The following is a 26926-nucleotide window of genomic DNA, read 5'->3' as shown; positions in this document are numbered from 1 at the left end:
CCTGCAGGAACGCATTCTTTGGAAGGCAGGTGGGGCTCATGTGTACAATCAGGGAAAACTCCAACGTGATTACCTCTCTTCTTATGCCTTCAAGTGGTTTGCTTTGAGCAGAAGAGGGTTCATTTCTTTTCTTGAGGTTTCTGCAATCTAGTGCAGCTAAGAAGCCCTTTACCACTGAATCGGGGCCCAGGCACCAGGGACTGTCAGTTGTGCAGGTCAACACTCATTCCCTCTTCATAAGCCAGAGCTGCATCATGCACACAAATAGAGAATCCTTCTACAGCCTTAAATTGGGGGAAATTAGGTGCAAGATTTCTTTCTTAAAAGCTGTTCTCAGGGTTGAAGAGATGGCTCCATGGTTACTGAAATGTTTTGTAATGCAGCAGGGGTGGGGTGGGGGTGCCTTAGCGGGCCCAAGCTGCCACACCATGGGTCTAGCATAAAATGAAATTTATTTGTGACATGGAAGGGGTTGTGGGGAAGGGAGTTGAGGCAGAGAAAGAAAGGAGACAGAGAAGGACAGAAAGAGAGACAGATAGAGGGAGAGGGAGAGGGAGACGGAGACGGAGAGAGAGAGAGAGAGAGAGAGAGAGAGAGAGAGAGAGAGAGAGGAAGAGACTGGCTCAGGGAACAAGTGAAGATAAAGGAGAGGAAGAGAGGGGGAGAGGAAGAACAGGAGGGAGAGAGAAGAGAGGAGAGGAGAGACACAGAGAAGACAAGACGACCAGTCTTTTTATAGTGAGGCAGACTAGGCTGATGCTAGGTAACTGTTGGGTGGAGCCTAGAAGAAATGCTAACATTTATTATGGTTATTTGCTGCTCTTGCCAAGGACCAGGTTCAGTTCCCAGTTCCCACATTATGTCATACAACCATCTGTGACTCCAGTCCCAGGAGATCTGAGGCCTTTTCCTGACTTCCATGAGGGTGGTGGACATACAAACATGCAGGTGGAACACCACTATACATAAACTATGATTAAAACATTAAAAAACCAAACCAAACCAAACCAAACCAAACCAAACCAAACCAAACCCTGTTCTCTCTTTTTACCAGTTATTCACTTTAAACATTTATACATTATATTTTGACCATATTTTTCTCTCCCCCAACTCCTCCTAGATCCTTCCTCTCAACCTACCCTACTTCATGTTTTTTTTTTCTTTCTTAAAACCCAAAACAAGACAATTAATGGAGTTTGTGTTATCTAGCTATCCCTGAAAATGAGGCCTGCCCTGGTTTGTGTTTGATATACCCAGTGTTGCTCCATTGGGAACCAAACCAAACCAAACCAAACCATACTAAACCATACCATACCATATAATACCATACCATACCAAACCAAACCAAAATAGATTTTCTCTCTCCTGGAAGCTATCAGTTTCAAATAGCTTCTTGATGCTGAGATCTTGTCTGGCTCGTTTTGGTTTTGTAGGCATTGCTATAGTCTCTATGATGAGTTCACATGGCCACCAATCCTATTTGGTCCTTGGTGTCATCTACCATCTCCGGCTCTCACAATCTTTCTAATGCCCTCTTTCTACAAGGATCCATGAACCATTAGGAGAGGGGTATGATGAAGGGGCTCAGTGCTCTGAAGTCCCCCATTCTCTACACATGAACAATTATTTCTTTACTGTGTGTGTGGAAGCAGGTTGTATGTGCCATGATACATGGGGCTCAGAGGACAAGTCAGAGAAGTCTCTTCTTTCCATTTAGCATGTGGGTCCCCACGTTTAACTCAAGTTGTTCAAATTGAAGGCAAGTGCCCTTACTGTTTGGGTTTCTGCGAAAGAATACCTTGGCAGATCCAGGCCAAGGAACATCTCAAAGTCACAGCAGGTAACAGACCTTACAGGAGAGCGATAGAGATAGAGGAGGGAGTGTACAAAGGCTGCCCTGATGAAGGGTGGAGGAGAAAGAGAGACAGAGAGATTGAGAGTTAAGACAGAGTGAGAGAGTGGTCCTGTGATGGTGGGGACCTTTTAATTTAGGACCTGCTTGGCAGCTGTTGATGACACACTGCATTCCTGGGAAAGGGGGTGGGTGAGGGCATCTGGTTTCTCACACTTAACCTGCTGATGCCATCTTGCCAGCCCCAAAGCTGCTTTTATGTTGGGATAGAGTCCTTTCCAAAAGAAAAAAAAAAAAAACTACATTCAGATTTCCTTATTCCTTAGTATTTAATTGTAGAGCACGACACATTATGGAACAGTGTTTCTCAGACTGGGCTTTTAGGACCTGCAGCAGGAGAGCAACATCTGGAAACAAGTCAGAAATGATGGTTGATTCTCCAGTGAAGGGTTGTCCGTGTTTGCTGAAGACAATGCTGGCTCTCAAGCTCTTTCGGGATAACATTGCTAATGCTATGCTGTAAATCATTGGTTCCCAAATTTACTGTGCATCAGAGTGATGAGGGGCGCTTGTGGAATTGTAGACTGATGGACCCTACCCTGAACACCTGCAGATCTGAAGGGGGGGTGGGGATGAGGAAGTACATCTTTAACATATCTTTTAGACATACTTATGTTGCTGTCTGGAACTCTGCTTTGAGACACACTGGCTTAACACAGTGACTTTCAACCCTGACCCAGCCTCAGCCTCATTAAACATCAACCATGGCGAAGGTGAACAACTCAGAACCGCTGCAGGTGGGTGTGCGCATGCGTGACTTAAAAATTTCCCAAGTGATGTTAATGAGCATCCAGGTGTGGATTCCACTGGAGATTAGCTGTAGAGAAGTGGCCCTCGGTCTCCAGTTCCCATTAGAACCACCTGGCAAGCTTTAAAAACCTTGACGCCTAGATTTCAAACCCCCAGAGGATCCGATATAATTGGTTTGAGATGGGACCTGTGCCTTCTGAGTTTGAGAGCTCCCCAAGTGATTCTGATATACCATAAGGTTAAGAACCGTTACCCTAAATATCCCGCTCAGCTGTAAGTACAATATGTTTTCTTGCCTCCTCTGTGAAGGGTACCATAGTTAAGGAAAAAAAATCTACATTGATTTATTCCATAGTTCTTATACAGGCTCCATGTTTATATTAAAAGGAGCTTAATATCTACAAGTTTGTTTTTTTATCCCATTGTAAGTGGCTATACACTTATTTTCAGCTAAATTCCCATCCTCTTTTGTTTACAGTGTATGGATTTTCTTCTTTGGACGAATGAGTAAAGGGAGAATAAGTAACTCCAATTCTTATCCTTTAAATTTATTTGCAGATTTCCACCCTAGGTAATTACAATCTCCTTTTAAGTCGAATGTGCTACAGTAGACACTGATGAGTCTAGTTCCCTGGCCCCAACTCTAGAGCAGAGATTTCCTTCTCCCGGCCTGATGGACTGGACCACACATTTACATGGTATTCAGGATCTGGAACACAGGTAGACCAGGACTTCACAGAACTTACAACCATAGCCCAAGCAACCCATTTCATGAGCCTGGGAAGAAGACACACCAGGAAACTGTTGAGTCAGGGAAGGTTTCTACCCCAGGCTGCAAGTCAAACCCTTTCTGGGTGGGATGGCGGAGCTTTCGTGACATGTACTAAAGCAGAGAAACACTCCTATGAAGAACTTTCACATCTAACTTCATACCTATGGAAAAACATCTGCTTATTATAAAGCGTATTGTCTCAACCCCTACCCCCATAGCAGCCATGTGACACTGAGCAAACTACTTAACTTGCAGGCCTGGGTTTGTTTGTTTATTTGTTTGTTTTCATACAATTGTCTTACAAGGTCATTTGGAAGAATATATGAGATAAACTGCCAAGCATTTAACCTTGTACCTGATATGTACTAGCAGTTCAGAAATGCTAAGGGCCTCGTCAGTCCTCTGGCCTTCCTAACATTATAGCTAGTTTTGACTTTGGTCAACAACGCATTCATCGGCCATCAAAGACTTGTCTGTCTCCCTGTACTTTCTCATTCTGGCTGCAGAGGAGCCTCCTCACTACCTTTCTTTCTTGGATGTGGAAAGAAAATAAGCTCCCATCAGCACACACATACAACACACACACACACACACACACACACACACACACACACAGAGTCTAGGAAAGACTAGTAAACATCATTACAATGCCTAATAGGTGGAAGGTAGGCAAAGAGACATCACAGGGGAGTGGCGCCTAAACTTGGGTGTGGAGGACCTGCAGCTTTTTGGTGCAGATTCTAAGGAAGCATCCTCTTAGGAGATGAGAACGTCACCTGGATACCGTGGTGGGAACATACAAGCAAGCCTGGCAGAGGGGAGAGAGTTCCTGGCAGAGGGCGAAAGCTGTGGAACAGGAGTGAATGTAGCTTGTGTGGAAAGCCAAGGCCCAGGTAATAACTGTCACCTGCTGGAGTTGTTGGGCAGCTGAGAGGCATGAAGAGGCAAAAGACTAAGATAGCCAGTATTTCTCAGATGCACCCCCTCCCTCCCCCCCCCGACCCCCATCACTGTTTACTCAAAGTCCTACCCAGATGGGTCAAATGAACATAACCAGATCAAGTTGGATCTGGTTAGAAACACAAATACATATGAGTTGCCTAGACCGACAGGAGGTATGTTCGTCCTGAGAACTAAATCTTTGCTTAAATAACTCCTGCAGGGAATGTGACATGCCAGGGTTTGAGAGACTCTTCCCTGTGGCGTGAGTCTTTGCGTCCCTCCAGGTTTCAAACCATCCAAAGGGTCCACCTGCTGATGCTGTTACATTGTGGTAGATATAGGTTCATAACTCCCGAGGACAGCTTTGATCAACCCAGTTATAGAGCACGCTCGATATTTATGAACTATCCACTATCTGGGTATCTCAAGAGAGTTCCCTTTCGGCTTCTCCTCCAGGGGGAAATTGGACCACAAAGGTCCTGGGTCGTGAACGAAGTGATGAAGAGCGTTGGTTGGCACGGGAAGCTTAAACCTATTGGACTGTAATTTCTCCAGTTCTACATGTGCATGGTATAGTAGCAAACTATGCATGTCGCTCATCACGTTCTGTTTCTCATGTATGTGCTCACTGAGAACTGGCTTCGACTTCGGGTACAAATGGGCCAGACTAGTGTCTTCTTTCTACTAGACAACCCCCCCCGCCCCACCCCCATGTTCCTAGTTGCAGGGAAAAGGCGGTTAGAGAAAGCCTTTAGATGATGCTGGAGTAGTGGTTGGAATGTACCTTTAAGCACGTTCTCCAGGTCTGGGAAAGAAGAGAAAAGGAGACATTACTTTAGCTGGAAGAGGAAGGGGGAAAAAAAATCCAAGATATTTGACAGCTATATCTTTCCACCACTACCTTTCTCCAAACCCACGCATCTCTGCTTAGAGTCTGACATGAAATGAAGAGTCTTCCCTCTCCTCCGCCCTCCCCCCCCCCCAACACCCCAACCTCCCCGCGTTTGCCTGTGTGCTTTCAATGAAAAAGTCGGGTTCACAAGGACGGAAGCCAGAGCGGCTGAAAATAGGTGCATGACTTGTTGAGCATACAAATCATTTCCCCCTTAGTCTCCAAGGGAGGGAAAAAAAAAAATCTCTTACTCTCCTTGCAGCTTGTTCTGTAGTCAGGAGAGGTGGCTCAGGCAGGTCACTGGAGAGGTGCTCTCTCCCCCTGGAAACTTTGCTCACCCAGCGAGCGGGGCTGGGGCTGTTGGGTTCTGTTGGGGTGGACCTTGGGCGAGCTTGCGGAGGCTCCCCTCCCGGCCAGGCCCCCCCCTAGAGCCCCGCGACGCGTCTGTCTCTTTAAATCCCAGCTGCGCGGCTGGGAAACAGCGCCACTCGCCGCCCAGGCCGGCTGCTGCGAGCTCGCGCTTCGGCTGCCGGCTGCGCGCGGCGAGAGCTCGGCTCGGCCCGCGGGCTGCTCGGTGGCGGCGGCGGCGGCGGCGGCGCGGGGCGGGGAGGCGCGGCCCGGCCGAGAGCGAAGAAAGAGCGAGCGGGGCCGGGGGGGAAAGAGGCGCAGCGCCCGGTCCCGCGCCCGCTCGGCGGCCGACTGACGATGTGCCGGGCTCCTGCTCGGCTCGCGTCCTCCCTAAGACGATTTCCATAGTAACCCGATCAAGTGGCTCAAGGACCGCCAAAACCTGAGGATTTCGGCGGCCCGCCCCGGCGGCGGCGTTGACCTCGGCCAGGTAACGCTGCCATCTCTTCCTCTTCGCCTTGCAAAACCGCTACGCTTCTTGCAAAGTTCCTTTTGTGGAAAATCGCCCAGCCCCACGCAGCCTGGGGGATTTGCAACAGCGTGCTATGCTACCCAGGTGCTTGCCACGGGCACCCTCCCCTGGCACTTCCCGAGCATCTATTATCACATTATTTAAAAATTATTCTGATTGCTTCTTCCACTCTCTCCCCCTTTTTTTGATCCCCCCATGCTGCTCTCTTCTAGGCTTACCCCCCCACCCCACCATGAGACTAGTGATGGGGGGGGTGCCAAGGAGAAGTCGGGGTGGGGGGCGGCGGTGAGCACGGTCCAGGGAGTGGCGGGTTCAGATGGGCTGGATGCTCTGGGCTACTTGGAGCATCACACATTGCTTGCACTAGCATTGTGGGGAGGGCTTGTCAGCACCAGGGAGCCCTAAGTCTACAGACTGAACCCACAGTCTGTTAGGGAGGGATGCAGGCTTGCGGGTGCAGGAGCACTTGGCTGGGTGGCTGGCTAGCATCCATACATCATAGCTTTGCTTCCTACTCCCCCGCCCCTCTTTGGGTTTCTCTTTCTTGTTCACCATCCTCTGTTTCTTTCTTCTTTTTCTCACTATCCACACCATTCTCTTCCCTTCTTTTCCTTCCCCCTTCTTTCCCCGCTTCCCTTTTCCCCTTTACAAAAAAGGGAGGAATCCTTTGTACCCCTTTGGTTCTGCCAGTATGAGGATAACTGTGAAACCAGCAACCAGCAACGTGGCTACCTTAACCTGGTTGTTTTCAGAGCCGTCCTCATCCATCAACATATTTGTTTTCCCGAGTCTATTGATCTCCACGGATTGTGCAGAAATGCATTCTAAGCTGGGCGACTGTACGTCAGAATCGGACTTCTGCAGCTCTAAGCGCCACATGTATTGTAAAGACAGTATGAAAATTTAAATCCAAGTAAGCCACGGATATAAATAAATATGTCTTTTGAAAAAAAAAAAATCTAGAGGCTCGTTTTAGTGCAACTTCCCTCTTCTGTTGTCGCTATGCTCTTTGGTCCTCCTTGCTGTTTAATTGTAGGGAACTTGGGAGACAGCCCCTCCCCCTCCTCCAGCTTCTTTGGAACATATAACTTTTATTGTAATTATCGGCTCCTGAACCTGATTGAGTTTGCATCGGCCAGGCACTGGAATGAAAAGGTCACAATTAAGGTTCTGGCACTTGCTTCGTGAAATCCAAGCGGGTCCAACTGAGAAGTACAGAGAAAACCTGTAGGCTGACCTGGCCCGGCTAAAGAATGGAGAAGGATTAGCAACTTCTGTGTGAAATTAGAATTGGACTTTGGTGCTGACCATGTGAAAATACAACAAAAGTCAGGCCTTTTGTTTTTGGCCGATGACAGATGGATAGCTATCCTAGGAAAGACCTGCTATTTAAAAAGGATCCATTGCAGTTGAACCTATCCTGCCTTGTTTGGGTTAATGCTTTCTCATTATGCTTTTAATTTTTGTTTGACATATAAGATGCATGTATCATGTGAAAACAAAGAATGATTGTGTGTGTGTGTGTGTCTTCTATTTAGCCCAAAAGGAGTCTACTAGATTCTTCAACAATTTTCTCAAAAAGGAAATCTTGTTACAGTTAAGTCTTTCCTGAGATCACAATATTTCCCATGTGGAAATTGGTACCTATCACCGATTTCCTCCACTTCCCCGTGACAGGGAGAGTTAATGCAGAGAAGGGCTCAGTTTCAGAGCACGTTCAAACCTCCTTTCCTTTGTGTGCACATTTGTCTTTAAATTAAATTATTAATACAGAATGAAGGATCCTGGGGCAGGGAATGGATCAGGAAGAAGAGAAGCCACTGACAGAATGGGAAACAAACCCAAAGGAAGGCAATGCAGTTGCCAGGCCACTCTACAGCGTCGTCATCCTTATGTTTAGCCAATTAGCAAGCTTTACATCTTAAATGTGTTTCACATTCTTATCTGTACAAATGATGTTGATTGACCCAGAGGTCGTTTTTAATCCAGTTCAGATGAATATTTATCAATTCATTTGTCATTGAAGCCCCCAAAGCATGCTCTGAGGACATTTTTTTAAAGCAGTGATTGTATAGAAATGATCCTACATTGATTATGTCTGCCTTCCAATTCTGGCCTTTCCTGGGATGCATGGGTTTGTCCTGACAAATGAACAAGATGCTTCCAGGAGGCTAAGTGCAACTTGAATGTGCAATTTAAGAAAAATCACAGGCACAAATAAAATGTTTGTTATTCTTGTTCTTATTATCAGAGTTATCACGCTTTCTGGCCAATTTCCTATTTCCTTATGGTGATCCCTATTAAGTGTGTATATATGAAGGGTTTATCATAAAGGCTTCTAAGGGTCATATGATTTGAGGTTAAAAGATATTTTAGTGATGGCCACAAATCACTGTAATTTACAGTACACTGACTCTGAAACTCCTCACCCCCTACCTGTGATTGTATCTATATATAGATCATTTAATGAGAGACTGGTGATGAGCTAGCTATCTGCTTCACGATAGGAAAGTAGAACCTCTGGAGTTTGCCCAAGTCAAATCCCTATTTTTTATGTAGTGATATTAGTAAGGTTTGTAAGTTTTGTGATCTGTCCATTTCATATACTGAGCCGTGGCAAACTGATATTTACAAAGAGTATATTTCATTCTGGAATTGCTATAAGATCTTCTTCAAGTTGTCTGGAGGACCCTGAGTGACTCATCCTTGTAACCAATGGCAACAGGAAGTGGTTGTGCTAGGTGCAAGCTGAAGTATGGACGTAGGCTTATACTTTCTGTATATTTCAGAGACTTTGTGTGAAAAGAGTTAGTGTCCTGGTTCCTTTGAACAGATGGATGTTAACATGTTGATTTTGAGAACACTTCTCAGGTTTGCTTCTAGGGGTTTTTCCTTATTTGCCTGAGCGGTGATGTAAAACTCTTCCGGAAACACATACAATACATTTTACTTTTGTGGCCAAGAACTTAGGAGTGTTCGGGAGCAGTGGCCTTTGGGTGTATGTGGGTTCACTAGGGCAGGAATATCACCATATCAAACCTCAGAGGAAGTGCAAGTGGCAGAAGTGGGAGGTGCTAAGGAATTGGTGATGGAAACAGGAGGCAGGAGATCTTTATATTTCTATTTGACACTGTCTTAAAGAGTTGCTTTTTCTGTGGCTCTTAGATTCTCAGATGTTACCTAGTGTTTTATTTTCTTAGAAGAAAAGTGATGGGGGAAGAAAGGAGAAGAGAGAGGAATGGAGGGAAGGAGGGAGAGAGGGAGGGAAAGAGAAAGAGAGAGAAACACAGAGATAAAGATAGAGAGAGAGACAGAGAGATGGTTTCTAAATAGGAATGTTTCTTGGACCATTGATGAACTGATAACAGTGATGTATTTTTCCTTCCTTCTAGGAGAAGGTAGAAAGTCTGTAGTTCACGGACAGAGGCAGTAGATACTGGAAAGGAATCACTTCCCATTAGTTACAGAACTGCTTAAGCACAGCAGGTACCACCCTTCTATTTTCATGAATGTAAGTGGGGATTAAAGGTGCTTCAGTTAAAAAGAAAACATTTAAGAATCTCCCCATTTCTTCCCCTTCTTTGAATGAAAATAGTCAATTTCCATAATGTAAAGTGGACTTGAGGGTAGAAAAAGTCCCTCGAGCTGGCTTTCTGGTCCTTCATGGTTATTTTCCTCGGTCAACCACAACATCATCCCTAAGTGAATGCCACTGTGGTGCTGATGTTTCTGTAGGTCATTGTCCTCTTCTGTCCTAGATGAGACCTTAGAACAGGCATAGTAGACATTGCAGTCAAACAGATTCTGATCTTAGAGAGGCATTCAAGTTAGTTATGTAGCTCACCGGTCTTATACACAGAAGCTGCAGGCCTTTCGAGCTATATGCATTTAGCATTCTTTCACTAAAGTAACTCCACAGTGTCAGAAGACAAACTTGATCTCAGTAAGTGTATAAAAGCTGCCGATTTGTGTCTCTAGATCACACAGTGTTAGTATGGCAAGGCTTGTTGCCAGTCTTAGAAACATCCTTTTCATAAGAGTTGTCTTCTCTTTTTCTTCTTCCTCCTCTTTCTCCTCTTCCTCCTTCTCTTTCTCCTCCTCTTCATCTTTCCCCACTTCCTCTTCAGTCTCTTCCTCCTCTTCTTCTATTTGAGATAACAGAGACCTAGAGATTCCAGGTCTGGAGGTGTACTGAGCATTAAGTCATTACTTAGATTGAAGGTGATTTAAAGTGGGCTAGATATAGCTAGGAATGTTTGAAAAAAAAAAATCTATTGTTTGTTTCTTTGACCTTACATTGTATTGTGTAGACTTCTGGGTTTTATATTGAACTACTGCCTTTTTCTGCTTGCAAAGTCATCTTGATCCTCAGCATTACCTAAGGACAGTTGGAGAGATTGTAAGCAAAATGTTGCCAAATGAAATGATGCCTTATATATTCAAATGGGCCCACAGAGTCTTCGCCTTGGGAATGTTATTTCTGATGAAAGGAAACATTTGGAATTTGAACTTGTTCATATGCCACCTGACTGAGATAGAATATTACTTGTGGATGCTTGATGGTATTGCTATGTTTTCTGGCAACATTGTCCAACAAATTATAAATGTGATTTGCCATTTATATGCCACTTGCTATGTAGAGCAATGGTCCTTAACTTCCCTAATGCCGTGACCCTTTGATACAGTGCCTCAGGTTGTGGTGATGACAACCAATCATAGCATTATTTCATTGCTACTGCCTAACTGTAATTTTGCTACAATTATGAATCACAATGTAGATATCTGATATATAAGACCCGTGAAAGGACCATGGACAGAATTTTCGATCTTTCAGATGGGGAAAAGCCACGGGGTACTCAGGGCTTAGTGACCTGACTTTGGGGAACTTGGAAGATGGCAATCCTGAAGGAGGTGCTGATGATGGAGGCCTGCTTTGTGAAATTTCAGCCTGAAGCAACTACTTTTGTCAGGGCTGTTTATGTTATAGCTTGAATTAATAAATGGCTTCTACTCAGCCGGGGTTGAAGAATCAGCTGTAATTAAAGGGAGAGTAGGACTCCTGGAGTGAAGGTTTTACTTTCCTGGGACAAACGATGCTGTTCAGCTGGGGATGAAAATCAGCATGAGGAAGGAGAGCGCAGCATCACTGAGGCATGCTTTTAGGGGAAGTATTTCCTCAGAGTCAGCACACAGAAGCTGGCTTACAGGGTCCTGTGGAGTCAAAGCTACATCAGAAGTTTGAGGTCAAAGTTGGCAATGTTATTTATTTTGGCTTCACAAAAGCTGCAGTGTTTGAAGGGCTCATGGAGAACTTCTGAGCCCTGGTCCTGTAAGAACCCAGAGGAGGCCTTTGGCAAAGATGGGGCCTCCATTGCAGTGGAGAAGCTAGGATTGAGGGGGTCATGTATAGATGCTGAGGATTGATTGATACCATGTGCTCAGAGTTGCTGTAGAGAAGCCACAGGGCCATTGGTGAAAGTACAGCCTGTGTGGCAGTGGAGATCCTGACATATTGCAGATGCCAGGGCCAATGAGGCAATCATGAGCAGGTGTGGAGAATGGAGCAGGTGTGCAGTTGAGCTGGCATGAGTCTGCAAGACAAGCTACCTGTGCTGGGTATTGCTGAGTCAGAGAGTTAAGGATGTACCCATTCCATTTGGAGCCCAGATTATCATGAGTCCCATATACTGGACACCAATGCTGGAATTTGGATTTGCTTTGGTCTGATTGTGCCTGTGTTCTGGTCATATTCCCTCTAGAAATAAGAAAGTGTTATAAGAAATATGTATGGTTCTATGAGGACCCACAGTTATGAGATTTTGAGCTTTTAAACTGTTTGAACCTTTTAAAGGCAGCGAGACTTTAAAAGTTTTACAGTGTTTTATACAGTGATATTAACATAACATCTTTTGGACAAACAAGAAAGAAAAGGTTATAGTTTCATGGTGATATATTTATGTGTCAACCTGGTTAGGTTTTGGTCAAGTTGACACAAGCTAGAGTAATTTTGGAAGAGGGAATCTCAGTTGAGAAATGCCTCCACCAGACTGGCTCTTAGGCAAGTCTTTGAGGGCATTTTCTCATTAATGATTAATATGTGAGGTCCTAGCCCACTATGGATGGTGCCACCCCTATGCTGAATGGTCTGCCATGATGTGAGAAAGCAGGCTGAGCAAACCCTTGAAGCAAGCCAGTAAACAGCATTTCTGCAGATCTCTGCTTCAATTCCTTTTGCTATGTTTCTGCTTGAGTTCTTGTCCTGACTTCTCTCAATGATGAGCTATATTGTAGAAGCAGAAGCTAAAGCAACCATTTCCTCCCCAAGTTGCTTTGCTCATGGTGTTTATCACAGCAATGGAAAGAACACTGACACAGTCATCCAGAAACTTGAAAGCCTAAATAAGAGTTAGCTATAGTTGCAATATGTTAGGATAAAAACCAAAGCAAGCATAAAATCTGTAGGTTTAGCTGTTCATCCTAAAACGACAAACTCTAAGCTCTGGCTACTGTAAGCTCTTCTGAACAATTGTTTTGTACCTGTAGTCATCCAAAATCCCATTGACAAGGATGTGCTATTTGGATGAGAACACTATACTTCATTTTAAAACTTCTTTCCAACATGCAGAACTTTACAGAACAGGTAATTTTTCTGTGAACATTGGTAGCATGTCGTAGAGGAAAAACAAAGTATTGAATTACCGTATCACTCTGCAGAGTTTTGATGATGATTTGTTATGAGAAAGTGTAAAAGTAAGAGGATGATTTGCTGGATTCCAATAGGCCCATCAGTTTCAGAAAATGAGGTAGTTTCTTAGGGCTCTTCTCAGTATTGTGGCTCTACGGTTATCACATGGCTCTACGGTTATCAATTGATTCTCGTTCTGATTCACTCTAATTTTAAGGCTGCAGCATAGCTAATTTTTAAATTTTGATCTCTCTATTGATAAAATTGATACTAGAATGATAGCGATTATGATAGTAAGCATGTAATGCAAAATCAATCAAATAGCACACACAATGGCGCATGAAGAACAGGCTGAAATTGAGCAGATGTTATAAGTCTAGGTTAAAAACGTGGTATTGTTTTGATTCAACAGACACTTAAGTACTTCTCACAGAGTACTAGTATTCCTCCAGTGTCCCGATTAATTCTGTGTTATCATATGTAATAACAGTTTAGAGAAGTTAAACTACAGTAAACAGTTCTAAAACTTCATTGAACATGAATTTCTCTTTCATTCAGAAGCTCATTTCAAAGTTTTAACAATCAGAGTCCAAATGGTCCCCAGTAAACTCTGCCAGTTGTTGCTAATGCCCTTGAGATGTCTTCTCCCATTTCCTGCAGAAGGTGGCAGATGTGCTGATGTATGACTTTGAGTGCCACCTAAGACATCACCACGCCCACCTTTCTTTGTTGGGACATTTGCTTTGGAAAAGGCCAGTTGCTATGGTGTGAGCATCCTCAGTTGGTCCCTGGAGACTGATATGGCATGAAAGGAAAGCCTTCTGCATAGTCAGCACTGGTATGTACCAGACATGTGAAAGGGCCACCTTGGGCAGTGTGCCTGAAGCCCTACTATGGTCTTAAGCTGATGGCAGATTTAGGGCAGTATCTGACCATATTCTCTTTGGTCTGTGATTTAGAATCACATAGCCCTGATATTTCTGAAGTTGTGAGCCACAGAAGATCCACTAGAAATGCTTATTCACTGAAATTGGTAAATGTTGGAGTAATTTGTTGTGTCCTTCCCCCAGGCCTGAGAAGGCCTGCAAGTCTTTTACCACAATAGATCAAGCAATTGTAAGACTTAGGAGAGGCATTGCATTACCAGCCTTGGCCTTGGAGCCTGCTACCTGAGCTAAGAAGAATAGACTGCCTGCTGAGCTAGCCTTGACACCTTCCGGACTGCTATCTCCTTGCCCATTCCCTAGGCTGAACCGAGAAGAGAATCTGGGGGTGGGGCTTTCCCTTTATATGTGAAAGCCAATTATTAAATTTCAAGCCTTGATCAGAGAACTTTGTCTTGGCTTCATCTCTTCTCGCCCTCCGTCCCCTTTCATTCCCAGCCCCCCTTTCAGGTGAACCCACTTGACTTGTGGCCGCAGGCGGCTACAATTTGTTACATAGCATCAATAGATAACTTAAACTGCCTGTCTTATTTAGGGTTTCCATTGCTGTGAAGAGACATTATGACCAAGGCAGGTCTTATAAGGACAAATTTAACTGGGGCTGGCTTACAGGTTCAGAGGTTCAGTCCATTATCATCAAGATGGGAACATGGCAGCATCCAGACAGACATGGTGCAGGAGGAGCTGAGAGTTCTACATCTTCATCTGAGGGCTGATAGCAGAATACTGGCTTCCAGGCAGCTAGGACAAGGATCCTAAAGCCCACACCCACAGTGTCACACTTTCTTCAACAAGGCCACACCTACTCCAACAAGACCACACCTCTAAACAGTTCTATCTCTGGGCCAAGAATATTCAAACCACCACACACATGGTTCTAGACTGTAACCTGTTAAACTATTCTCATTTCTATTTGAAAGCTAGTTATCTAAAATGGATATTGCCGTAAGAATAGATTCTTTATAAATGCAACGTTTGGTTGTATGTTAAATGTATGTAATAAAGAATCAAGAAAAGTTACACTGTCACATTTTGCTTCATGAATTTTTTAATTTCACCTGAAGTAATGCTATCCCTTAACAGGTTTGTAAGTGACTGAACTTTAAATATGTGAGTGGAACATTGGAGAGTAGAGATAAAGTTTTTGTTCCTCTAAATACCTAATGCCTATTATTAGGTTGTTTTTGTGAATGGATCTGCAGTCATTTTGTGGGCTGGGGCATGCAGTTTCTGTGTTTGCTATTGTTTGGTAGGGTTGCTAACAGGATTCTTGTTCCTAAGAAAAATTTCAGATCCAAGGTTGCTTTGTTATAAACCAGTGATGATTTCCACTGATGCAGGCCAATATCAAGCTCTCTGGGAATTCAAACTTGCTTCCTCCTGTTTCCTCTTTTGCCCTCCCCTCCCCTCCTTTTCCTTTCCCTCCACTCCCCTCCCCTCCATTCTCTTCTCCTTCCTTCCCATCTTGTGCTTTCTCTATCCTCTTCTCTATGGACATTTGATCTTTAAATAAGCATCACCTGGAAAGGACCAGGAGCCCTAATAACCAGTCCTTTAGGAACTGGTTTTCAGGACATCACAGATTAGTTGCATTGCAAGCCCACATACAAAGTTAATGAAGTCAATAGTTCTGGATATTTTTATACTCGAGCACACTATGCAGTAAGACTTGCCTTTAGAATTGATGGACACAGGTCCAATATTTATATTCCCGATGCAATACATAAAAGTTGAGCTATTCTTTGTTGCCAGAGAAATTGATTTATGGCAGATGTATCTAGAGTTTGGGTGTCTTAGCGGCTTCCTGATAGGCATGCTTTCATTTATTTATTGTTGAATAATGCGTCCCATCTTGTGTGCTTATTTTATGTGCTTGGCACATCTGACATTGAATTAATCTATCCCATGAAGTAAACATGATGTTTCAACAAAAACAAAGTTGGTAGATGTATTCTAACTGCCTTTGACACTGTCACGAGCTTACAGGAATACAGAAAGGAAAAAAACAAGGTCCTTTTTTGCCCTTGAAGTTGGATTGTATTTTAATTTTTAATGTAAAAGTTTTATATTTATTTTTTGAAGTGTTTAGTTGCTTATTTATAGTGAGACAGTACAATTTATTATGGCCAGGCTGTGCTCAACCCAGGACTGGGTGGGATTATGTTACCATAATTGAGAGTCATTCTGAGTTCTGCCCTGTTAATGCATGCTAATGTTCCTGTGAAGGTCTCTTATACATGGCCTCACTAACCACAAAGCCTTTTCCGCCTCCAGCAGATAAACTCTCAATGTCACAGGAACATGCATTAGAAACTATGCCATTATGTATACCATTTTCTTTTTGCCAACTAATATCTGTTCGGTATAGTCCCCATAGAGCGTGATTCTATTGTATCTAGGATTTAACTTTTTGGAGTGGAAAGGCATTCTATAAGTTGTAAGTAGGTTTTCTGGTAGTGTTGTTTGCTAAGTGTGTGGAAAGAACAGATCATAAAATCACAGTCAATTGGATGTGTTAGATAGAAGAAAACCCCCTTTCCGTGTGTGTGTGTGGGGGTTGACATCACTTTCTCCAGGATGGGGAATGTCATCCTTAATACCACATGCAATCTAGGGGTGTGTGATTAAAGTGTAAGGGATTGGAAATGGAGACTTTAACCCAAATACTTGGCTGGGTCCAGATTGGTCACACAAGTTATTTAAGCAGACAGTTTGGGTATTATTCCCAGTGAGGGTTGGAGGAAGAAGAGTGGTAATGGAGATAGGATTAGAAGAAGCAGCCAGGTAGCCTCTGTATGTGGAAGGAGAGGACATGGGGGAAGAAATCCAGGGGTTTCTAGAAGCCACAGCAAAGCCAGAGAGTGGGTTCTTACCCAGATACTTCAATGAGAATCAGTTCTGCTGATAAGCTGAATTTAATTTTGTAAGACTGTTGAGCCTCTGACCTCTGGCACTGGAAGATAATGTATTGGCATCCTCCAGCCAATAAGATTATAATAATTTATTATCGAAACAACAGAAAGTGAATATAGTAGAATTCAGGCCATGGCTTTCTTTTCACTTCAGGTCAGCTTATAAAAACCCTTTGGGATTTCAAAGCTTCTGGATATGAATTGCATCTGAGCACTGTACGCCTGTACAGAGGATTGTTTTTTCTCTCCCCAGGACAGAGTCTCTAAATTTGTCTAGAATTGAGATATAGGTCATTTCATCCTTGGTCTTGTGATTCTCCTGCCTTAGACTTTCAGGTGCTGAGATTATAGGCATGTGCCACAATCCTTATGCCTTGGTATTTTTTAACAGTGATCTTACTGTGTTTTGATTCTCACTTGTGCTTGGAAGAGTTCTTGAGAAGAAAGCCATTTTAGTTAAATATCTTAAGATGTTTTTATATTTATATTTTGTTGTTGTTGCATTAGTTATTATGGATCTGGTGTGTGTGTGTGTGTGTGTGTGTGTGTGTGAATGTGCATGCATGTGAGACAGGTGCACATGTGCCTGCGAAGGCCACAGAACAGCCCCAAGTACTGTTATTTAGGTACCATCCCTGTTATTTTGTGACAGTCTCTCATTGGCCTGGAGCTTGTCCATTAGATTAGAGCCAGTCAGCCTGAGGAATCTACCTGTCTCTCTCTCCCTGAAATGCATCCTGGGATTTCTATAATATAGATTGTTTTCATTACTTATTAACCCTGGTGAATTTAACTTTATATATATATATTAAAATTTACACACACACACAGACACAGACACACACACATTTGTAAAATATATATATTAGTAAAGATGCTACAACATCTAGAGTGCTTTATTCTCCATTCCACAATGCATTAGACACTTGCCGAGGATCTGGGGTTGAATGGGGCAAAAAGAATATAGTTTTGTCCTTATTGATTTGGTATATAGTTGGTGAAATAAGATGTGCAAAGATGGTGAGTTCTGGAGGTTTTATGGTCATTCGTGGAGAGGACAAGTTAAAGGAAGAAAATCTCCAAAGGGAAGAGTGCAAGATGCCTGCTCCAGAGAGTGGCTTTGACCTAGAAAGAGTGGCTTTTGAATATGCACTGGCAAAAGGAAGCATATAGCAATGGGAGGAAGGTAGCTATGCTTCCAAGCAAGCTTCAGTATGTTCCTTGACAGGTAGGCCTGTAGGATTCAGCTGTCTTTTATATCTGGCCATCTTTCCTATGCATTCCAGTTTAGTGGAGCTAATTGAGTCCTGCATGGGCCAAGGTCTCCTCTACTTTGGATCTGTGATGATAGGTACAGTTCCAATGAAATCTGTGCATCAGTATGAACTCTTTGTTGATTTTGTTTTTCATTTTGACACACAGGCATTTGTTAATTGCATCTTCCTAGTTTAATCTCATCAACTACAAAGCCCCAGAATTGTAGAGCTTGTCTGTAGAGGATGCTTTTTGTTGGATTCCACTCAGTCCATTTACACAGCCTAGTGTTCTTGAAGCATGCCTGTTCTGCTCCGTGCCAGAGGGAAAACAAAGTGTTGCTCTTAAGGGTCTCAGTGCTGACGGGACACAAAATTTTCTCTTGCTGCTAAGTTCTAGATATGAAACTTTTGCCATTGTACCAATTGTGTCAAGGAGGTGTATATAAAGCAGAGGTGGGAGTGATAATTCTGTTGGTGGCTATGTGTCAGGGAAGATGGCCCAGAGAGATGCTAGCACTGAGTCATGAAGGATGAGTGGGAGCCTGCCAGATGGCCACAGTGGTGGGGAGTGTTTCAGCATGTGCCTCTGCAAGTGCACAAAGACATAAGGGGATTTGAAAAGTTTGGGGACAATTAGTCCTCAGGAAAAAAGTATTTGTACAAATTGTACACAGGTGCACCTAGAAGGTTAGAAAGCCCATGAAGTGGGCTCTAGATCAAAGGGTCCATGCTTTATTCTGTAGCTAGCAGTCAACATTGAAGATGGTTAAATATGAATTGCATACATACACACACACATACATATGCACTAACATTTTTATATTTATGTATATGATACTTCTTGAGTGGAAAGTGAAGACTGAAGACTCTTCTATCATAGTATACAAATGGTTCAATGAAGAAACAGTCCACTCTTCTGGCTGAGTCCTGAGTCCACAATATGACCTATGTTGCAGGTGGTAGGAATGTGTGGATCTCTTCATATTTTGTTCCTCCATCTGCAAAGTGGGGTGATAGTAGTGGCTGTTTTACAGTTGGCGTAGGATCACATGGGCTCTTCCTGCTAAGGAACTCATCAATTATGGGTAATGTACATTACCCATATGTAATTTACTGTATAGTACTATATAGTACATAATGTACTGTACAGTAATTTCTTACATTATAATGTATGCTAATTTCATTAAGAATAGCAGCTATGTGCATATGAAGAAGTTGGTTAATGCAGGAACTGAAAATGTCTTTGAAAAGGCAGTTGCAGCTTGTGCATAGGAAAGATGATTTCTAAATATGTCTGAAAATCTTTTCTTTTTGTAGTCTTTAAATGTTCTGTGTATGTATGTCTACATTTAGGTATGTGCATGTGATATGCCCACATAGGCAAGAATAAGATAGCAAATCCCTTGGAGCTGGAGTTACAGGCAACAGTTGTGAGCTTCTCAACATGACTGCTGGAGACCAAACTCAGCTTCTCTGGAAAGCCAATACTCAACAGCTTAACTGCTAAGCCGTTTCTACAGACCTGCATTTCTGTAAATCTAAAACTATCTTGTAACCTATCTGTGGAAGGATAATTAGAAAGTTAGTAGACATAGGAAAACAAAATCATGGTAGAAGACAAACACAATATGGGAGCCTGACTGGGGCTAGCTAGATTTGAGGAACTATCAAAACCCTACCCTCTCCTTTGTATACTTTTGTATGTCAATATGAGCAAAACTGTCAAAAGATGATCTATAAAGCGTAGGGTATATGTAAGATTTTTGACTTTCATTACTATGACCTGTTTAGTGTCTAGAGTAATGTGAGCTGAAGGCTGAGACCTTCAATTAGTATACAGATGCACTCTGAGTTCAGATGGCCTTTTTGGGCTGAATAATTACCAGTGAGCTTGTGGGTAACCATTAAACTGTATGCTTCACTAGTCATTGAAAAGTTCCTCACATCCGATTTAAGGTAGCCACTTGAATTTGTATTCAACAACAACAAAACACTCAGGACACAGTGAAACCAGACTGGCTGACTTCATTGGTTAAGATATATGTATCAATGAGTGAATGTGAAGTATTTTACAATGAAAAACCACTGTGTACATTCCAAAATAGTGATAATCCTTGTATACCAAGTATATTGTAGATACCACAAGATGACAAATGTTTTAGTAAAAGATCTTTATATTTTAGCAAAAATAACATTGTGTGTGTGTATGTGTGTGTGTGTGTGTGTGTGTGTGTGTGTGTGCGCGCCCATGTAGACCAAAGTGGAACTTGGGTGGTGTTTCTCGGGTACCATTCACCTTTTAATTTTGGTAGGATCTCTCATTGGCCTGGAATTTATCAAGTAGACCAGGCTGCCCCAGGAATTGTTGCCTGTCATTCCTTCCAGCAGTTACATGGAGATTACTAATGTGTACCACCATGCCTTTTACTGTTTTTAAATGTGTTTTGGGGATGAAATCAGGCCCTTGTGTTATCATGGAGAGCACTATAGTGATGGAGTCATCTCTACAGCCCCACCTAATGTCTTTGTAAAGGGATTAGTTTGATACTTCACAGATCTCAACAATTTTTGTTGATAAATAATAGTTTTCTTTGCAGCTTTAAAAACATTGGGTATTTCTCTTTTCTTACCACGCCTCAGTTTTATGAGAATAGCTATGATGATTTGTGTGTGTGTGTGTGTGAGAGAGAGAGGTTTTAATCTTACTGACTTTCCAATTAACGTAGCAACATTCTACTTTGTCTGATGAGTCTAAGCCACGGGACTTCTAATTGTTCGTGGCTTCTCATATGATCTTTCAAATGGGGTTACAAAGGAGAAGTCACACCCTAGCCCTTTGGATGAGTTACCTTGAAAACCAAATGATGAGGAATTGTTACTCTTATAGTCATGTGACTTGCAGGTACCCAAAAAGTGCTAAGTAGAGTGAAGTTTTTAATGATGAGTTAGTGCTGTTAATGAAAAGGTAGTGGGTGGTAAATTACATATTGGAGTCCTTGAAAATTAACCTCTTGCAAATGTTATTAGTTTTATTTTTTTTAGAGTTGCAGTTTAATTTTTTTGATAAGGTTGTTTATTGCCCTCTAGAAGGTATTTAAATCTGAAAACAACTTTTTTTCTTTTTTTTTGTGTTATGTACCCAGAAGTGGCAATTTATCAGTGGCCACCTTGTGGTGACTTCTTTCATTTGCATTCTGAGATTCCTCTTAGGGGTGTTGGTAGGTGCCTGTGTTTGAAGACTAGCTAGCACTGAATTGGACCTGAGGATTAAGTGAATTTCATGAGGTAGAAGCAGATCTTGCAGACAGGAAAAGATTTCATTATGTGTCTTCTCTGTTTTTAGTGTAATAGAATTTGTGTCATATGCCTGATGTTCTGACCCCCCACCCCCTCTCTCTTTCTCTCTTCCTAGTTGGAGCAAAAGAATAGATTGAAATTCAGTGTCTATTTAGCAGACAATATATTGGCTGAGTTCTAATTCTTAAAACATGCAGTGTTAACCCCCCCCCCCCACTGTCATGCTCAGCATAGTAATAACCCCATTTATTCTCTCGTCTCCAAACAGGCTTTCGTCTTGGTTTGGACATGTTGGGAACACTATGTAGGCAAATGACTTTAGGGTCAGAATTCCAGTTATGCAGCTTATTTCTTGTATGGGTAGCCTTCTAGAGAAAGGGTTTATACCTTATGCAGATACTGAAGCTTTGTTTGATTGGAAGAGGATTAAATAGGGGCAGGTAGGATTAAGTTTGTCCTTCTGGAGGAAACAGCACTGGTGTATGATAGGAAGAGGATTTGGAAGCCGCTAAACCATTGATTCCACAGCCTGTGGGTTGTGACACCTATAGGATTGAGTGACCCTTTTACAGGGGTTGCACATCAGATATCCTGCATATGAGTGATTTACATTATGATTCATAACACTATCAAAATTAAAAAGTAAGCAATGAAAATAATTTTATGGTTAGGTGTGACTACAACACGAGGAACTGTATTAAAGGGACATAGTATTAGGAAAGTTGAGAACTATTAATCTAGATACTGAAATAAATGGAAAAGATTGGCAGTTTAGTGATAATTGATTGGCTTTATATATGAGGAGGTGAAATTACACGCTATTCTATCCGCCTGTCATTTTAAACGTTAATCTGACCTTTAAACCAAACCCATTCACTATCTGTTCTAAGTGTTTCCTTGTTTTTCCTTCAGAAGAGCCCAACTGAACCAAGTTGCCATGATAGACAGCTGGGACAATGGGGGGTAAATTGAAATAGCCTATAGGCAGGTTTGGATCATCTCTTTAAGTGCTAATAAAGGAATCTGCCTGGCCTAAGGAATGAAAATGCTCAAATTCTATTCTATAAACTCTAGCTAAAAACAATCCAAACGAGCATTTAAGGCACAAGAGATATGTAAAATCATTTCCAGTTTCTACAAATTGGTTTAGGAGAAATCAGTAGTTGAACTATAAAGGAGTACGGTCCTCGGGGTCATTTAATGCTAACAAGGAATCCTTTCTTGTTATCAGTTGTATTTATATCCTCCCTTTGATATTTCCCAAAGTCCTTTAGCATGTGATAGATTCAGGTTTGAAAGCTACATACTACATGCATTTGTTGTCAGTTCACAGGTAACTAAAGTGGGGTTGGGAGGATAGGTCAATGGTTTATTTAACTTCATGAAGGTGAATACTGATAATGTGGAATTTGAACCTGGAAGCACCAATTTCTAGACTTTGGAACTGCTACTCATGATTAAGAGATTCATTGTTGATCAAGAAAGGTGACTATGGCTTGTATGGTCTGTTACTGCTGTGCATTTCCTTGTCTGACAGTATTGGAAGGAGCAGTACACATTTTAAAATTACTGCTAGTGCTTTGAAGTTGGGAAAGGAGACAGTGATTCACCTGTTTCTTTTAGTGAGTACTGAATGCATAGAAAGCACTCTTTCCCACCACCGGATGGATTGGACAGTCTCATCTTTATAATGGGGTTCTATTCGCAGTAGTGACTGTGAATTCTAGTTACCAGAGACAATGTTTCCGTATATCACAAAGGGATGAAGCACAATTTGTTTTCTTAGTCTTACTAGAATTGAGCATTGTGAATAATTAACACATTTTCCTTAGAAACTGATGACTTAGTGTCCTCATGTGTGATTTTTTTTTTCAGGTCTCAAAGTGAGTTAATAAAGCTGAATGTATTATTATAGGTGTTAATATTATACAAGTAGCAGCTTATTCTCTCCTTGAATAAAGATATTATCCCAAGTACAGCCATTGCAAATCGAAGGGTTTGAATGAATGTGTCCTTCAATCAATGAAAACTCATTTGGTTAGAGTTCAATCATAAACCACTTTTAATCAGTTAATTATATGAGGCAGGGTGGGTTTTTCTGCCACATGAGTGACTGGGGAGGAATAATTCTGTAAGTGCATGTCCTCAGCAATTCCCCTCTCTAGCACAACAGTCCCCGGAGAAAGTCATGCTAGTAAGATCTATGCTATTCATGCATGGAGTGGCTTCTACCTTTGGTCCTGCACTTTGTTTAGAGTCTGTGCTCAGGGCACACACAGCTTGGCATTGTTTTTCCCTTTGGAATAATTTCTCATTGCTTTATAGAGAGTATGAAAACATTTGAGTGTATTGAGGAAAGAAAATTAGTTCAGTATTATGCCCCCATGTCCCTGTCAATAAATCCAGTAATCACCATATTTCTCTTATTATATTAACCCATTCTCTCCATATTCTAGGTGTTTTGAGGCTTAGGGGAGACCAGAAGTAATTTCTTCTTCAACATCAATGATGACATCATCAGTTTCCCATGGGGACAGTTTCATAGACTTCTTAGGTTGAGGGTTGTAGTTTCCCATGGTCCTTCTATAAAGCAATATACTAGATGGGCTTTAGATATTTCTAGAAGATTGCCTTAGTTCCTGTTCTGTAGCTGTGAAGAGACATCATGACCAAGGCAACTGTTATATAAGTATTTAACTGGGGTCTTGCTTACAGTTTCAGACTGTTAGTCCTTACTATCATGGCGAAGAAGTGTGGTTAGACAAAGACAGGTGTGGTTGGTGCTGAGAAAGTGGCTGTATACATATATAATCAATATGTATATGATTATATATAATATGTATTATATATTATGTATTATAATACAATATGTATTATATATAATATGTAATAATATGTATACATATATAATCAATATATATATAATTTTATATAATTAAAATTAATCAATCAATCTATCTATCTATTTATCTGTCTGTCTATCTATCTATCTATCTATCTATAGAAACACTGGGACTTGTATGGACTTTTGAAACCTCAAAGTTGATTCCCAATAACATTCCTCCTCCAACAAGGTCACATTTACATTCCAAACAGTTCAGGTGACAACCAAGCATTCAAACTCAAACTCATGAGCCTGTGGGGACCAATCTTACTCAAACCTCCATAAAGATTCTTTGTCAGAAACACAGACTCATGCATGTGGGTCTCTCTCTCTCTCTCTCTCTCTCTCTCTCTCTCTCTCTCTCTCTCTCTCTCTCTCTCTGTGTGTGTGTTTTGAGGCTCAGGACTCAGGAGGGCTAGTTAGTGTTGGTGGTGCTGTTAGAAGCAGGGTAGTGTTGGAGCTAAGACAGGAATGCAGATAATTTTTCTCACAAGCTTTGGCGTTAAGCTAGCAAATTCGATAGTCATAATGTTACCAAGGTGAAATAATCTCTCCATCTTCCTTTTTACGAGGCAGCCTGAGTTGCAAAGGAAATCATATCTCAGGCATCTATTACACAGAGCACATACAATGAGTATTTCTTAACATTACAAGAGTTGAGCAAAGATTTGAGCATACCATTCTGGTCTGGAAGATAGAGTACAGTTCTCCTAGCAGGTTTTTTTTTTTTTTTAAATCTTTTTTTTTTTTAAATTTTTATCACATAGCATCTAGTTCAACTTTGTCTTCTGCCATTTGTAAAATTTTATGTGTACATTAGAAACGTAGCAAAGGTTGACATGCTTTTCTTGTGCTGACATTAGCATACAGCTATGAACTGGAAAGTATACAGTATCTGGAGTACACTGATAAAGGGCTTTGTGTATTAATTCTTTTCTCTCTGCATTTGCATCCTCTCTAATCAATCTAAGTTGGTACTACCCATCAAGGTCACCTATCTACAAGGTCTATGACTAAAACCTGGCAACTATCCACCAAAGCTGCTTGTTTACAATATCTTACAGCCATCTGTTTCAGTGTTTCTCCACAGAGACGGGAGACTTTGTGCTAGCTGACTTAGGCCTATGGCTAAGGCTGCCCCTGACAGAAGAGGAGTTCATATCTACCAGAAATGGCTGTCTGATTATGTATTCTGGGGAGAGGAGAGGCCTCATTCATTTCTTGAACCTTCTCTTAAGCTACATCAGTCCACTCAGGAGCCTATTGTGCAGGGCTGCACAAATTCCTCATGAGCCATGGCTGTATCTCCCCTGCCCGGTAGGATGCTCCCGAACCTCTTGTGTAGATAAACTTAGCTGTTCTGGTTTTAGGAAGGCAATGGCCATGTAATGCACAGAGGACAGTAATCCATAGCATTGGCTGCTATACTAAGGTTTTGGCTGGATCAGCATTTGTGCGGGTATGTCTCCTCTCATCCTGAATGAGATCTAACTTACCACTCTCTAGCAACACCCAAATGTAGCCAACAAGAAAACCTGTTGAGACATCAATAGTCAAACTGGAATTTGGCTCCTAGCTCTGCTAGCTTTGGCATCGGGCATCTTTCATGAGGCACAGGTGATGTCATCCTCAGGGCTGTCCTGGCAGGTCAGGAGTGTCTGTCATAAAGAGTTGTCTTGGAATACTTACGATACTCCCAAAGATGGAAGAAGGCAGCCAGGGAATGCCCAACGTTCCTCAGATTATTTGGGGGGGAAGGCTTGAAGCGCCTTTCTCACATTTTATGCTAATAAATGATGGTAAATTTTACATTGAATTTCATATTGTTTTCAAGTGGCTGAATATGTTACTGAAGGATAAAACTGAAAATCTGGAAATTCTTGTGTTCTTTGAATTACCCCTGGATAATCATTAGAATGTTGCATTTTAGTATAAGAGTTGTAACTCACTGGAGAAAAAAAAGAGATAGTTTTATGTTTTTAAAGGAGCCTACAGACAAGCTCCATTCTGCATCATTATCTAAGGCAAAGAATCAGTTTTATAACAAAAGGGGAAAATAATGTAAGGATTTTGTTTAACCCCAAAGTGCTTTTAAATGTTGATAGAAGTCTTTCTGCTGTCAGCGAAACAAATAGAAACCAAAGCAAGGAAATGAGTGTAACATGTTCTATCTCATACGAGAAAAATGTATGATAGGAAGAGTCTTGGGATACCTTTCTAGCACAGGCTGAACTGCATATGAACATGGGACCACAGGCAGTGGCAAGACCTCTAGGTTGGGTGAGTATATGATGTATTTCCCCTGTGGATATGCTTCTGTATATAACAAGGGGTCTTCAGACAAAAACTGTCCTGGACATCAGAATCATTTGATCTTTAGGAGAAATGAAATGGTTATTTTAACAGTTTTCATGTAATTGCCCTTCAGTAAGCCCCACATGTAAAACAACTAGAAATTCCATTTGAAGCATAGATTGGGCAGGATTCATGTTTCTGATAATCCAGTACTTACATGACTCAGGGATGCTGGGTTAGTAAAATCTGGGGCAAGATTTGAAAATGTTGACATTCTGAGTCACTTCACCCCTCTGTGACCCTCCAATCAGATCTGATGCCAAATCTCCATGCCTAGAAAGTTGCAAATCCTAGCAGAAGGAAGGAGATGAAGTTGGACATAGCTGGCTGGGCATTCTTTGGGGCTTGATATTGTATCATTCCTTCTTAACTCAAATCTCACAGTCTAAGAATGAGCTCGAGTTGTACACTATTTTACTTTTGTCCTTTCTAGTGTCTCCTGTTC

General features: G+C 41.9%; 1 protein-coding gene across 2 annotated transcripts in view; it reads left to right on the top strand.

Annotated features, from left to right (window-relative positions):
• The first annotated feature begins 5893 nt into the window (after positions 1-5893).
• Positions 5894-26926, top strand: part of Nav3 (neuron navigator 3) — a 712871-nt gene continuing 691838 nt past the window's right edge. For both annotated transcript variants that reach the window (XM_076920185.1, XM_076920186.1), the window contains exon 1: positions 5894-6106. The gene's annotated coding sequence lies outside the window, so the exon portion shown is untranslated. The remainder of the gene's footprint in view (positions 6107-26926) is intronic.

Source organism: Arvicanthis niloticus, chromosome 22 (genome assembly GCF_011762505.2).
Source record: "Arvicanthis niloticus isolate mArvNil1 chromosome 22, mArvNil1.pat.X, whole genome shotgun sequence".
Classification (NCBI taxonomy): Eukaryota; Metazoa; Chordata; class Mammalia; order Rodentia; family Muridae; genus Arvicanthis; species Arvicanthis niloticus.
Note: the sequence above shows the minus strand (reverse complement) of the source record. Positions and strands in the feature narration are given on the sequence as shown.